The sequence below is a fragment of the Pleurodeles waltl genome, chromosome 12, assembly GCF_031143425.1.
Source record: "Pleurodeles waltl isolate 20211129_DDA chromosome 12, aPleWal1.hap1.20221129, whole genome shotgun sequence".
In the NCBI taxonomy this organism is placed as follows: Eukaryota; Metazoa; Chordata; class Amphibia; order Caudata; family Salamandridae; genus Pleurodeles; species Pleurodeles waltl.
In genome coordinates this window covers 124,140,910-124,154,474 of record NC_090451.1, presented here as the reverse complement: position 1 = coordinate 124,154,474, position 13,565 = coordinate 124,140,910, and the positions used below count along the sequence as shown (strand labels likewise).

Genomic DNA, 13,565 nt, shown 5'->3' with positions numbered 1-13,565 from the left:
CATGCGTGGAACGTGGGAAAAGACGATTTGGCAAAATAAAAGAAAGTTCGATTTAAATTTAAAACTTAACAGTTTTGGTTGACCTGCTGGTCATGTTTTTGCCAGTCACAAGCCTTCTGTTTGCAGGGCACTAGAAGGTAAAAGGAAAAAATAGTACCTTGATCAGGTGGGGAGCAGCGGTCAGGCACTGATTAAGCTGAATCAATCAACGCTTGGTCGCTGCTCTACAGAGAGGAACGGAAATTATGCAAGACATGCCTTGATGAATTAGGAAACTGTAAAGAAGAGTGCCACATAAATAAAAAAATGGTGAGAGACATGCGGGCTCCAAGCCCTTTACTGAATACTACAGAGTCTATCAAGCGAGACCCTAAAAAGGTCAGTTAGTTAAAATAAACAAACATTGTTACTTCTAAATATCAATATTCCAAGGACGCTTACATGGTCGTCAAGCAAAAAGTTCCTAGTGCATGGAGGGCCTTATGGTAGTTCTGAAGAGAGGCAAAGGACTTGGTCAGAGGGTGGCCTTGTTGGTGTGGTAGGGAGGCAATACCTCAAACGTTATTACTGGGGTAGGGGAGCTTCCAATTCGGAGTAATGAAAATTATCACAAAGCAATCAAGTAATTCCACATCAAAATAACAAGCGTGCGGGCTGACAACCATGCTCTCAGCATCAACGAGCGCAGAGTGAAGTGAATTTTACCATCCTCTGTGCATTTTTATTGCGAGGCTCATTTACATTTGACTTGGCGCGCAGAACGAGTGAGAACCCGGTCAATAGAAACAAAAATCATCTATTTAAAAAGTTTAGTTTCACGTGGGCCTGTTGTGCTTACTTCTTTCAGAATAGCTTTTGAACCTCTGTCCTGTGTGTGTCTGTGACTGTCACGTGAAAGGCAGTCAGAGCATCCAGGTGGGCCCCATGTCACCTGGGGCACAGCCCACCAGTGCTGGAGTTTTAAACAGCACCCGGTTGCATTTTGGGACTTGTGCCTTTTCAATGTGAGCTCAAAGACCGGGAAGTGTGGAATTCTGTTGGCTAAAAAATATTAACAGCGGAATGTGAATAGGCCACACAAGACATGACGTCACTGGAAAGCTAAACAGTATGTTGGGGAGACTGGGTGCGGCAATAGCGCTGATGTCATGAATACGTGCAACTCCTCGGTTATTTTTGAATGAACTGCTCATTCATTAGATCCCACCCTAAGAAATGAGCCCACCAGTATGAACACTTGTTTCATTAGAAAATGATGGAGTCACATTGCCTATGTAGAGCAGGTGCTTATACCTTGGTTGGAAGTCATTGCTCGGAGAGTGTTGTCTTTTAAGGTGATTGCACTAGGTCCGAGCAGGTGGGAGAAGACTTGTGCAGTGACTGAGTAAGAGAGATAACCTTCAATTACCACATCACCCTCCCGACATTGTAATCATGTCCTTTAAACGGTTTATCGACTCGACTTTCCACACTGAGTGCCAAGACGCAGGGTTTCGGTGCTCATGAAGTGCACAGACACACAGAAAGCTGAAGGTAGCGTGGCCGAGCGGTCTAAGGCGCTGGATTTAGGCTCCAGTCTCTTTGGAGGCGTGGGTTCGAATCCCACCGCTGCCAGAGATGGATTTTAACAGATCTTAATGACGCATCTCCCTCCTGCCCCTTCAATTTGCATGCACAGTGACTCTACCAATAGGTCCCTAATTTTAAAACTCTTTTACAGTCTCCTTCTAAGTAAACTCCTAAACCGTGGACTCCCAAGAAATCGGCTGATGGGCGCTGCTGTTGTTTTCCTTCATTCTGCTTAGATCACCTTCAAATGGAAGGTTTAACAAATAATTTGTTCTCCCCACGCGGTCACCCCGCTCTTCTCTCTGCAAAATAAAATCGAACCTCTGTTAAATAAAGATTTAAAGCAAATTATCTATCTTCCCAAATAAAGTTGGTAAATGTGTTCTTCACAGTTATTTTAAATATCAGGTTTAAAATAAACAAGTGACGTACTCGGCAGGATTCGAACCTGCGCAAGGAACCCCCAATGAATTTCAAGCTCATCACCTTAGCCACTCGGCCATAACTACGAGCTCTCAATAACCCATACCGAAACTTTATATCACAACAGAATTGTGCACAATGGCCGTGCACACCTATATATAACTCCATGTAGTTGTATCTCTAACTGTGTGCAAAGGGCACATTGCTATGTTTCTGTCTAAGCTTTGCTTTAGGTCTGAGGTCTTAAGAACCAAAGCAGGCTCCACGAATACTTGTCTGCACAAAAAAACAAGCATTTGCAATGCGAAAGGTCTCACATTTGGGAGAGTTAGAGCTATTGGCGTTGCAAATGACAATGTCTTTTACCTAGGTTTTGGTTTTCCTTGGGAAAATTGTATGTGTCCACGTTGTGTTTTGGGGCACTTCCTGTCGCGGGCGGTAGGCCTACCCACACAAGTGCGGTACCATTTTTATCGGGAGACTTGAGGAAACATAGAATAGCAAAACAAGTGTTACTGCCCCTTGTCTTTATCTACATTTTTTCCTTCCAAATATAAGACAGTGTGTAAAAAAGACGTCTACATGAGAAATGCCCTTTAATTCGCATGCTAGTGTGGGCACCCCAGAATTCAGAGATGTGCAAATAACCACTGCTCCTCAACACCTTATCTTGTGCCCATTTTGGAAATAGAAAGGTTTTCTTGATACCTATTTTTCACTCTTTATACTTCGGCAAATTAATTGCTGTATACCCGGTATAGAAAGAAAACCCACTGCAAGGTGCAGCTCATTTATTTTCTCTGGATACCTAGGGTTCTTGATGAACCTACAAGCCCAATATATCCCCGCAACCAGAAGAGTCCAGCAGACGTAACGGTATATTGCTTTCAAAATTCTGACATTGCAGAAAAAAGTTACAGAGTAAAACGTAGAGAAAAATGGCTGTTTTTTTCACCTCAATTTCAATATTTTTTTTTAGTTCAGTTGTTATTTTCTGTAGGAAACCGTTGTAAGATCTACACAAGTTACCCATTGCTGAATTCAGAATGTTGTCTTCTTTTCACAAATGTTTAGGTTACTGGGATCCAGCATTGGTTTCACACCCATTTCTGTCACTGACTGGAAGGAGGCTAAAAGCACACAAAATCGTAAAAATGGGGTATGTCCCAGTAAAATGCCAAAATTGAGTTGAAAAATTGGGTTTTCTGATTCAAGTCTGCCTGTCCCTGAAAGCTGGGATGCTGGTGATTTTAGCACTGCAAACCCTTTGTGGATGCCAATTTCAGGGACAAAAACCACAAGCCTTCTTCTCCAGCCCTTTTTTCCATTTATTTTTTTAAAAATACATTTTTACTGTATTTTGGCTAATTTCTTGGTCTCCTTCAGGGGAACCCACAAAGTCTGGGTACCTCTAGAATCCCTAGGATGTTGCAAAAAAAGGACACAAATTTGGCGTGGGTAGCTTATGTGGACAAAAATGTATGATGGCCTAAGCGCGTCCTGCCCCAAATAGCCAAAAAAATGCCTGGCACCTGAGGGGGAAAAGGCCTGGCAGCGAAGGGGTTAAAATGCACTATTTTATTCCAATTTCTTCACTTAGCTTCAGATTAACTATTGTTCCCTCCCACCCCCTCCTTTCAAAGTGCACCAGCCACCATTGCCTGGGGTGGGACAGATTGTTTTCGATTGCAGTATGGCAGATTGTTTTGGATTGCAGTGTGGTAGTTTGTTTTGGGTTGGAGTGCAGAAGATTGCAGTGGGGTAGATTGTTTTGAATTGGAGTAGGGGAGATTGTTTTGAAGTGGAGTCGGGCAGATTGGAGTGGGTCAGATTGTTTTGGATCGGAGTAGGACAGATTGTTTTGGAGTGGTGCAGATTGTTTTTTATTAGAGTGGGGCAAATTGGAGTGAGACAGATTTGATAGGGGTGGCTGGAGAGGGTTGGAGTGGGATGAGTTAGAGTGGATTGGATTCGGGTGAGTGATTTGGACTGGAGTGAGGTGGATTAGTGTGGGTGAAGTGGTCTGGATGGGGGTGGATTGTAGTGGGGCAGATTGGAGTGGGGTGGATTGAAGTATTCCGCAGGATTATGTGTCAAAGCATAATTTCAGAATTTACACATAATAAAGAAACACTGTTGTTTTGCAATATCTTAAACAAGCTAATCGTCATCTTTTGAGAAGAGCGCCCACGAACAAAAACAAAAGAAAACATGCGTGGAACGTGGGAAAAGACGATTTGGCAAAATAAAAGAAAGTTCGATTTAAATTTAAAACTTAACAGTTTTGGTTGACCTGCTGGTCATGTTTTTGCCAGTCACAAGCCTTCTGTTTGCAGGGCACTAGAAGGTAAAAGGAAAAAATAGTACCTTGATCAGGTGGGGAGCAGCGGTCAGGCACTGATTAAGCTGAATCAATCAACGCTTGGTCGCTGCTCTACAGAGAGGAACGGAAATGATGCAAGACATGCCTTGATGAATTAAGAAACTGTAAAGAAGAGTGCCACATAAATAAAAAAATGGTGAGAGACATGCGGGCTCCAAGCACTTTACTGAATACTACAGAGTCTATCAAGCGAGACCCTAAAAAGGTCAGTAAGTTAAAATAAACAAACATTGTTACTTCTAAATATCAATATTCCAAGGACGCCTACATGGTCGTCAAGCAAAAAGTTCCTAGTGCATGGAGGGCCTTATGGTAGTTCTGAAGAGAGGCAAAGGACTTGGTCAGAGGGTGGCCTTGTTGGTGTGGTAGGGAAGCAATACCTCAAACGTTATTACTGGGGTAGGGGAGCTTCCAATTCGGAGTAATGAAAATTATCACAAAGCAATCAAGTAATTCCACATCAAAATAACAAGCGTGCGGGCTGACAACCATGCTCTCAGCATCAACGAGCGCAGAGTGAAGTGAATTTTACCATCCTCTGTGCATTTTTATTGCGAGGCTCATTTACATTTGACTTGGCGCGCAGAACGAGTGAGAACCCGGTCAATAGAAACAAAAATCATCTATTTAAAAAGTTTAGTTTCACGTGGGCCTGTTGTGCTTACTTCTTTCAGAATAGCTTTTGAACCTCTGTCCTGTGTGTGTCTGTGACTGTCACGTGAAAGGCAGTCAGAGCATCCAGGTGGGCCCCATGTCACCTGGGGCACCGCCCACCAGTGCTGGAGTTTTAAACAGCACCCGGTTGCATTTTGGGACTTGTGCCTTTTCAATGTGAGCTCAAAGACCGGGAAGTGTGGAATTCTGTTGGCTAAAAAATATTAACAGCGGAATGTGAATAGGCCACACAAGACATGACGTCACTGGAAAGCTAAACAGTATGTTGGGGATACTGGGTGCGGCAATAGGGCTAATGTCATGAATACGTGCAACTCCTCGGTTATTTTTGAATGAACTGCTCATTCATTAGATCCCACCCAAAGAAATGACCCCACCAGTATAAACACTTGTTTCATTAGAAAATGATGGAGTCACATTGCCTATGTAGAGCAGGTGCTTATACCTTGGTTGGAAGTCATTGCTCGGAGAGTGTTGTCTTTTAAGGTGATTGCACTAGGTCCGAGCAGGTGGGAGAAGACTTGTGCAGTGACTGAGTAAGAGAGATAACCTTCAATTACCACATCACCCTCCCGACATTGTAATCATGTCCTTTAAACGGTTTATCGACTCGACTTTCCACACTGAGTGCCAAGACGCAGGGTTTCGGTGCTCATGAAGTGCACAGACACACAGAAAGCTGAAGGTAGCGTGGCCGAGCGGTCTAAGGCGCTGGATTTAGGCTCCAGTCTCTTTGGAGGCGTGGGTTCGAATCCCACCGCTGCCAGAGATGGATTTTAACAGATCTTAATGACGCATCTCCCTCCTGCCCCTTCAATTTGCATGCACAGTGACTCTACCAATAGGTCCCTAATTTTAAAACTCTTTTACAGTCTCCTTCTAAGTAAACTCCTAAACCGTGGACTCCCAAGAAATCGGCTGATGGGCGCTGCTGTTGTTTTCCTTCATTCTGCTTAGATCACCTTCAAATGGAAGGTTTAACAAATAATTTGTTCTCCCCACGCGGTCACCCCGCTCTTCTCTCTGCAAAATAAAATCGAACCTCTGTTAAATAAAGATTTAAAGCAAATTATCTATCTTCCCAAATAAAGTTGGTAAATGTGTTCTTCACAGTTATTTTAAATATCAGGTTTAAAATAAACAAGTGACGTACTCGGCAGGATTCGAACCTGCGCAAGGAACCCCCAATGAATTTCAAGCTCATCACCGTAGCCACTCGGCCATAACTACGAACTCTCAATAACCCATACCGAAACTTTATATCACAACAGAAGTGTGCACAATGGCCGTGCACACCTATATATAACTCCATGTAGTTGTATCTCTAACTGTGTGCAAAGGGCACATTGCTATGTTTCTGTCTAAGCTTTGCTTTAGGTCTGAGGTCTTAAGAACCAAAGCAGGCTCCACGAATACTTGTCTGCACAAAAAAACAAGCATTTGCAATGCGAAAGGTCTCACATTTGGGAGAGTTAGAGCTATTGGCGTTGCAAATGACAATGTCTTTTACATAGGTTTTGGTTTTCCTTGGGAAAATTGTATGTGTCCACGTTGTGTTTTGGGGCACTTCCTGTCGCAGGCGCTAGGCCTACCCACACAAGTGCGGTACCATTTTTATCGGGAGACTTGAGGAAACATAGAATAGCAAAACAAGTGATACTGCCCCTTGTCTTTATCTACATTTTTTCCTTCCAAATATAAGACAGTGTGTAAAAAAGACGTCTACATGAGAAATGCCCTTTAATTCGCATGCTAGTGTGGGCACCCCAGAATTCAGAGATGTGCAAATAACCACTGCTCCTCAACACCTTATCTTGTGCCCATTTTGGAAATAGAAAGGTTTTCTTGATACCTATTTTTCACTCTTTATACTTCGGCAAATTAATTGCTGTATACCCGGTATAGAAAGAAAACCCACTGCAAGGTGCAGCTCATTTATTTTCTCTGGATACCTAGGGTTCTTGATGAACCTACAAGCCCAATATATCCCCGCAACCAGAAGAGTCCAGCAGACGTAACAGTATATTGCTTTCAAAATTCTGACATTGCAGAAAAAAGTTACAGAGTAAAACGTAGAGAAAAATGGCTGTTTTTTTCACCTCAATTTCAATATTTTTTTTTAGTTCAGTTGTTATTTTCTGTAGGAAACCCTTGTAAGATCTACACAAGTTACCCATTGCTGAATTCAGAATGTTGTCTTCTTTTCACAAATGTTTAGGTTACTGGGATCCAGCATTGGTTTCACACCCATTTCTGTCACTGACTGGAAGGAGGCTAAAAGCACACAAAATCGTAAAAATGGGGTATGTCCCAGTAAAATGCCAAAATTGAGTTGAAAAATTGGGTTTTCTGATTCAAGTCTGCCTGTCCCTGAAAGCTGGGAAGCTGGTGATTTTAGCACTGCAAACCCTTTGTGGATGCCAATTTCAGGGACAAAAACCACAAGCCTTCTTCTCCAGCCCTTTTTTCCATTTATTTTTTAAAAAATAAATTTTTACTGTATTTTGGCTAATTTCTTGGTCTCCTTCAGGGGAACCCACAAAGTCTGGGTACCTCTAGAATCCCTAGGATGTTGCAAAAAAAAGGACACAAATTTGGCGTGGGTAGCTTATGTGGACAAAAATGTATGATGGCCTAAGCGCGTCCTGCCCCAAATAGCCAACAAAAATGCCTGGCACCTGAGGGGGAAAAGGCCTGGCAGCGAAGGGGTTAAAATGCACTATTTTATTCCAATTTCTTCACTTAGCTTCAGATGAACTATTGTTCCCTCCCACCCCCTCCTTTCAAAGTGCACCAGCCACCACTGCCTGGGGTGTGACAGATTGTTTTCGATTGCAGTATGGCAGATTTTTTTACATTGCAGTGTGGTAGTTTGTTTTGGATTGGAGTGCAGAAGATTGCAGTGGGGTAGATTGTTTTGAATTGGAGTAGGGGAGATTGTTTTGAAGTGGAGTCGGGCAGATTGGAGTGGGTCAGATTGTTTTGGATCGGAGTAGGACAGATTGTTTTGGAGTGGTGCAGATTGTTTTTTATTAGAGTGGGGCAAATTGGAGTGAGACAGATTTGATAGGGGTGGCTGGAGAGGGTTGGAGTGGGATGAGTTAGAGTGGATTGGATTCGGGTGAGTGATTTGGACTGGAGTGAGGTGGATTAGTGTGGGTGAAGTGGTCTGGATGGGGGTGGATTGTAGTGGGGCAGATTGGAGTGGGGTGGATTGAAGTGTACCGCAGGATTATGTGTCAAAGCATAATTTCAGAATTTACACATAATAAAGAAACACTGTTGTTTTGCAATATTTTAAACAAGCTAATCGTCATCTTTTGAGAAGAGCGCCCACGAACAAAAACAAAAGAAAACATGCGTGGAACGTGGGAAAAGACGATTTGGCAAAATAAAAGAAAGTTCGATTTAAATTTAAAACTTAACAGTTTTGGTTGACCTGCTGGTCATGTTTTTGCCAGTCACAAGCCTTCTGTTTGCAGGGCACTAGAAGGTAAAAGGAAAAAATAGTACCTTGATCAGGTGGGGAGCAGCGGTCAGGCACTGATTAAGCTGAATCAATCAACGCTTGGTCGCTGCTCTACAGAGAGGAACGGAAATTATGCAAGACATGCCTTGATGAATTAGGAAACTGTAAAGAAGAGTGCCACATAAATAAAAAAATGGTGAGAGACATGCGGGCTCCAAGCCCTTTACTGAATACTACAGAGTCTATCAAGCGAGACCCTAAAAAGGTCAGTTAGTTAAAATAAACAAACATTGTTACTTCTAAATATCAATATTCCAAGGACGCTTACATGGTCGTCAAGCAAAAAGTTCCTAGTGCATGGAGGGCCTTATGGTAGTTCTGAAGAGAGGCAAAGGACTTGGTCAGAGGGTGGCCTTGTTGGTGTGGTAGGGAGGCAATACCTCAAACGTTATTACTGGGGTAGGGGAGCTTCCAATTCGGAGTAATGAAAATTATCACAAAGCAATCAAGTAATTCCACATCAAAATAACAAGCGTGCGGGCTGACAACCATGCTCTCAGCATCAACGAGCGCAGAGTGAAGTGAATTTTACCATCCTCTGTGCATTTTTATTGCGAGGCTCATTTACATTTGACTTGGCGCGCAGAACGAGTGAGAACCCGGTCAATAGAAACAAAAATCATCTATTTAAAAAGTTTAGTTTCACGTGGGCCTGTTGTGCTTACTTCTTTCAGAATAGCTTTTGAACCTCTGTCCTGTGTGTGTCTGTGACTGTCACGTGAAAGGCAGTCAGAGCATCCAGGTGGGCCCCATGTCACCTGGGGCACCGCCCACCAGTGCTGGAGTTTTAAACAGCACCCGGTTGCATTTTGGGACTTGTGCCTTTTCAATGTGAGCTCAAAGACCGGGAAGTGTGGAATTCTGTTGGCTAAAAAATATTAACAGCGGAATGTGAATAGGCCACACAAGACATGACGTCACTGGAAAGCTAAACAGTATGTTGGGGAGACTGGGTGCGGCAATAGCGCTGATGTCATGAATACGTGCAACTCCTCGGTTATTTTTGAATGAACTGCTCATTCATTAGATCCCACCCTAAGAAATGAGCCCACCAGTATGAACACTTGTTTCATTAGAAAATGATGGAGTCACATTGCCTATGTAGAGCAGGTGCTTATACCTTGGTTGGAAGTCATTGCTCGGAGAGTGTTGTCTTTTAAGGTGATTGCACTAGGTCCGAGCAGGTGGGAGAAGACTTGTGCAGTGACTGAGTAAGAGAGATAACCTTCAATTACCACATCACCCTCCCGACATTGTAATCATGTCCTTTAAACGGTTTATCGACTCGACTTTCCACACTGAGTGCCAAGACGCAGGGTTTCGGTGCTCATGAAGTGCACAGACACACAGAAAGCTGAAGGTAGCGTGGCCGAGCGGTCTAAGGCGCTGGATTTAGGCTCCAGTCTCTTTGGAGGCGTGGGTTCGAATCCCACCGCTGCCAGAGATGGATTTTAACAGATCTTAATGACGCATCTCCCTCCTGCCCCTTCAATTTGCATGCACAGTGACTCTACCAATAGGTCCCTAATTTTAAAACTCTTTTACAGTCTCCTTCTAAGTAAACTCCTAAACCGTGGACTCCCAAGAAATCGGCTGATGGGCGCTGCTGTTGTTTTCCTTCATTCTGCTTAGATCACCTTCAAATGGAAGGTTTAACAAATAATTTGTTCTCCCCACGCGGTCACCCCGCTCTTCTCTCTGCAAAATAAAATCGAACCTCTGTTAAATAAAGATTTAAAGCAAATTATCTATCTTCCCAAATAAAGTTGGTAAATGTGTTCTTCACAGTTATTTTAAATATCAGGTTTAAAATAAACAAGTGACGTACTCGGCAGGATTCGAACCTGCGCAAGGAACCCCCAATGAATTTCAAGCTCATCACCTTAGCCACTCGGCCATAACTACGAGCTCTCAATAACCCATACCGAAACTTTATATCACAACAGAATTGTGCACAATGGCCGTGCACACCTATATATAACTCCATGTAGTTGTATCTCTAACTGTGTGCAAAGGGCACATTGCTATGTTTCTGTCTAAGCTTTGCTTTAGGTCTGAGGTCTTAAGAACCAAAGCAGGCTCCACGAATACTTGTCTGCACAAAAAAACAAGCATTTGCAATGCGAAAGGTCTCACATTTGGGAGAGTTAGAGCTATTGGCGTTGCAAATGACAATGTCTTTTACCTAGGTTTTGGTTTTCCTTGGGAAAATTGTATGTGTCCACGTTGTGTTTTGGGGCACTTCCTGTCGCGGGCGGTAGGCCTACCCACACAAGTGCGGTACCATTTTTATCGGGAGACTTGAGGAAACATAGAATAGCAAAACAAGTGTTACTGCCCCTTGTCTTTATCTACATTTTTTCCTTCCAAATATAAGACAGTGTGTAAAAAAGACGTCTACATGAGAAATGCCCTTTAATTCGCATGCTAGTGTGGGCACCCCAGAATTCAGAGATGTGCAAATAACCACTGCTCCTCAACACCTTATCTTGTGCCCATTTTGGAAATAGAAAGGTTTTCTTGATACCTATTTTTCACTCTTTATACTTCGGCAAATTAATTGCTGTATACCCGGTATAGAAAGAAAACCCACTGCAAGGTGCAGCTCATTTATTTTCTCTGGATACCTAGGGTTCTTGATGAACCTACAAGCCCAATATATCCCCGCAACCAGAAGAGTCCAGCAGACGTAACGGTATATTGCTTTCAAAATTCTGACATTGCAGAAAAAAGTTACAGAGTAAAACGTAGAGAAAAATGGCTGTTTTTTTCACCTCAATTTCAATATTTTTTTTTAGTTCAGTTGTTATTTTCTGTAGGAAACCGTTGTAAGATCTACACAAGTTACCCATTGCTGAATTCAGAATGTTGTCTTCTTTTCACAAATGTTTAGGTTACTGGGATCCAGCATTGGTTTCACACCCATTTCTGTCACTGACTGGAAGGAGGCTAAAAGCACACAAAATCGTAAAAATGGGGTATGTCCCAGTAAAATGCCAAAATTGAGTTGAAAAATTGGGTTTTCTGATTCAAGTCTGCCTGTCCCTGAAAGCTGGGATGCTGGTGATTTTAGCACTGCAAACCCTTTGTGGATGCCAATTTCAGGGACAAAAACCACAAGCCTTCTTCTCCAGCCCTTTTTTCCATTTATTTTTTTAAAAATAAATTTTTACTGTATTTTGGCTAATTTCTTGGTCTCCTTCAGGGGAACCCACAAAGTCTGGGTACCTCTAGAATCCCTAGGATGTTGCAAAAAAAGGACACAAATTTGGCGTGGGTAGCTTATGTGGACAAAAATGTATGATGGCCTAAGCGCGTCCTGCCCCAAATAGCCAAAAAAATGCCTGGCACCTGAGGGGGAAAAGGCCTGGCAGCGAAGGGGTTAAAATGCACTATTTTATTCCAATTTCTTCACTTAGCTTCAGATTAACTATTGTTCCCTCCCACCCCCTCCTTTCAAAGTGCACCAGCCACCATTGCCTGGGGTGGGACAGATTGTTTTCGATTGCAGTATGGCAGATTGTTTTGGATTGCAGTGTGGTAGTTTGTTTTGGATTGGAGTGCAGAAGATTGCAGTGGGGTAGATTGTTTTGAATTGGAGTAGGGGAGATTGTTTTGAAGTGGAGTCGGGCAGATTGGAGTGGGTCAGATTGTTTTGGATCGGAGTAGGACAGATTGTTTTGGAGTGGTGCAGATTGTTTTTTATTAGAGTGGGGCAAATTGGAGTGAGACAGATTTGATAGGGGTGGCTGGAGAGGGTTGGAGTGGGATGAGTTAGAGTGGATTGGATTCGGGTGAGTGATTTGGACTGGAGTGAGGTGGATTAGTGTGGGTGAAGTGGTCTGGATGGGGGTGGATTGTAGTGGGGCAGATTGGAGTGGGGTGGATTGAAGTATTCCGCAGGATTATGTGTCAAAGCATAATTTCAGAATTTACACATAATAAAGAAACACTGTTGTTTTGCAATATCTTAAACAAGCTAATCGTCATCTTTTGAGAAGAGCGCCCACGAACAAAAACAAAAGAAAACATGCGTGGAACGTGGGAAAAGACGATTTGGCAAAATAAAAGAAAGTTCGATTTAAATTTAAAACTTAACAGTTTTGGTTGACCTGCTGGTCATGTTTTTGCCAGTCACAAGCCTTCTGTTTGCAGGGCACTAGAAGGTAAAAGGAAAAAATAGTACCTTGATCAGGTGGGGAGCAGCGGTCAGGCACTGATTAAGCTGAATCAATCAACGCTTGGTCGCTGCTCTACAGAGAGGAACGGAAATGATGCAAGACATGCCTTGATGAATTAAGAAACTGTAAAGAAGAGTGCCACATAAATAAAAAAATGGTGAGAGACATGCGGGCTCCAAGCACTTTACTGAATACTACAGAGTCTATCAAGCGAGACCCTAAAAAGGTCAGTAAGTTAAAATAAACAAACATTGTTACTTCTAAATATCAATATTCCAAGGACGCCTACATGGTCGTCAAGCAAAAAGTTCCTAGTGCATGGAGGGCCTTATGGTAGTTCTGAAGAGAGGCAAAGGACTTGGTCAGAGGGTGGCCTTGTTGGTGTGGTAGGGAGGTAATACCTCAAACGTTATTACTGGGGTAGGGGAGCTTCCAATTCGGAGTAATGAAAATTATCACAAAGCAATCAAGTAATTCCACATCAAAATAACAAGCGTGCGGGCTGACAACCATGCTCTCAGCATCAACGAGCGCAGAGTGAAGTGAATTTTACCATCCTCTGTGCATTTTTATTGCGAGGCTCATTTACATTTGACTTGGCGCGCAGAACGAGTGAGAACCCGGTCAATAGAAACAAAAATCATCTATTTAAAAAGTTTAGTTTCACGTGGGCCTGTTGTGCTTACTTCTTTCAGAATAGCTTTTGAACCTCTGTCCTGTGTGTGTCTGTGACTGTCACGTGAAAGGCAGTCAGAGCATCCAGGTGGGCCCCATGTCACCTGGAGCTCCGCCCACCAGTGCTGGA

General features: G+C 43.0%; 3 non-coding genes across 3 annotated transcripts; all 3 read left to right on the top strand.

The window, feature by feature from the left end:
• The first annotated feature begins 1,532 nt into the window (after window positions 1-1,532).
• TRNAL-UAG (transfer RNA leucine (anticodon UAG)) lies at window positions 1,533-1,614 on the top strand. Its single transcript has one exon. It is a non-coding gene; the product is annotated as a tRNA-Leu (tRNA).
• Window positions 1,615-5,734: 4,120 nt separating this feature from the next.
• TRNAL-UAG (transfer RNA leucine (anticodon UAG)) lies at window positions 5,735-5,816 on the top strand. Its single transcript has one exon. It is a non-coding gene; the product is annotated as a tRNA-Leu (tRNA).
• A 4,122-nt stretch (window positions 5,817-9,938) lies between these two features.
• On the top strand, window positions 9,939-10,020 carry TRNAL-UAG (transfer RNA leucine (anticodon UAG)). The gene has a single exon. It is a non-coding gene; the product is annotated as a tRNA-Leu (tRNA).
• Window positions 10,021-13,565: the final 3,545 nt, after the last annotated feature.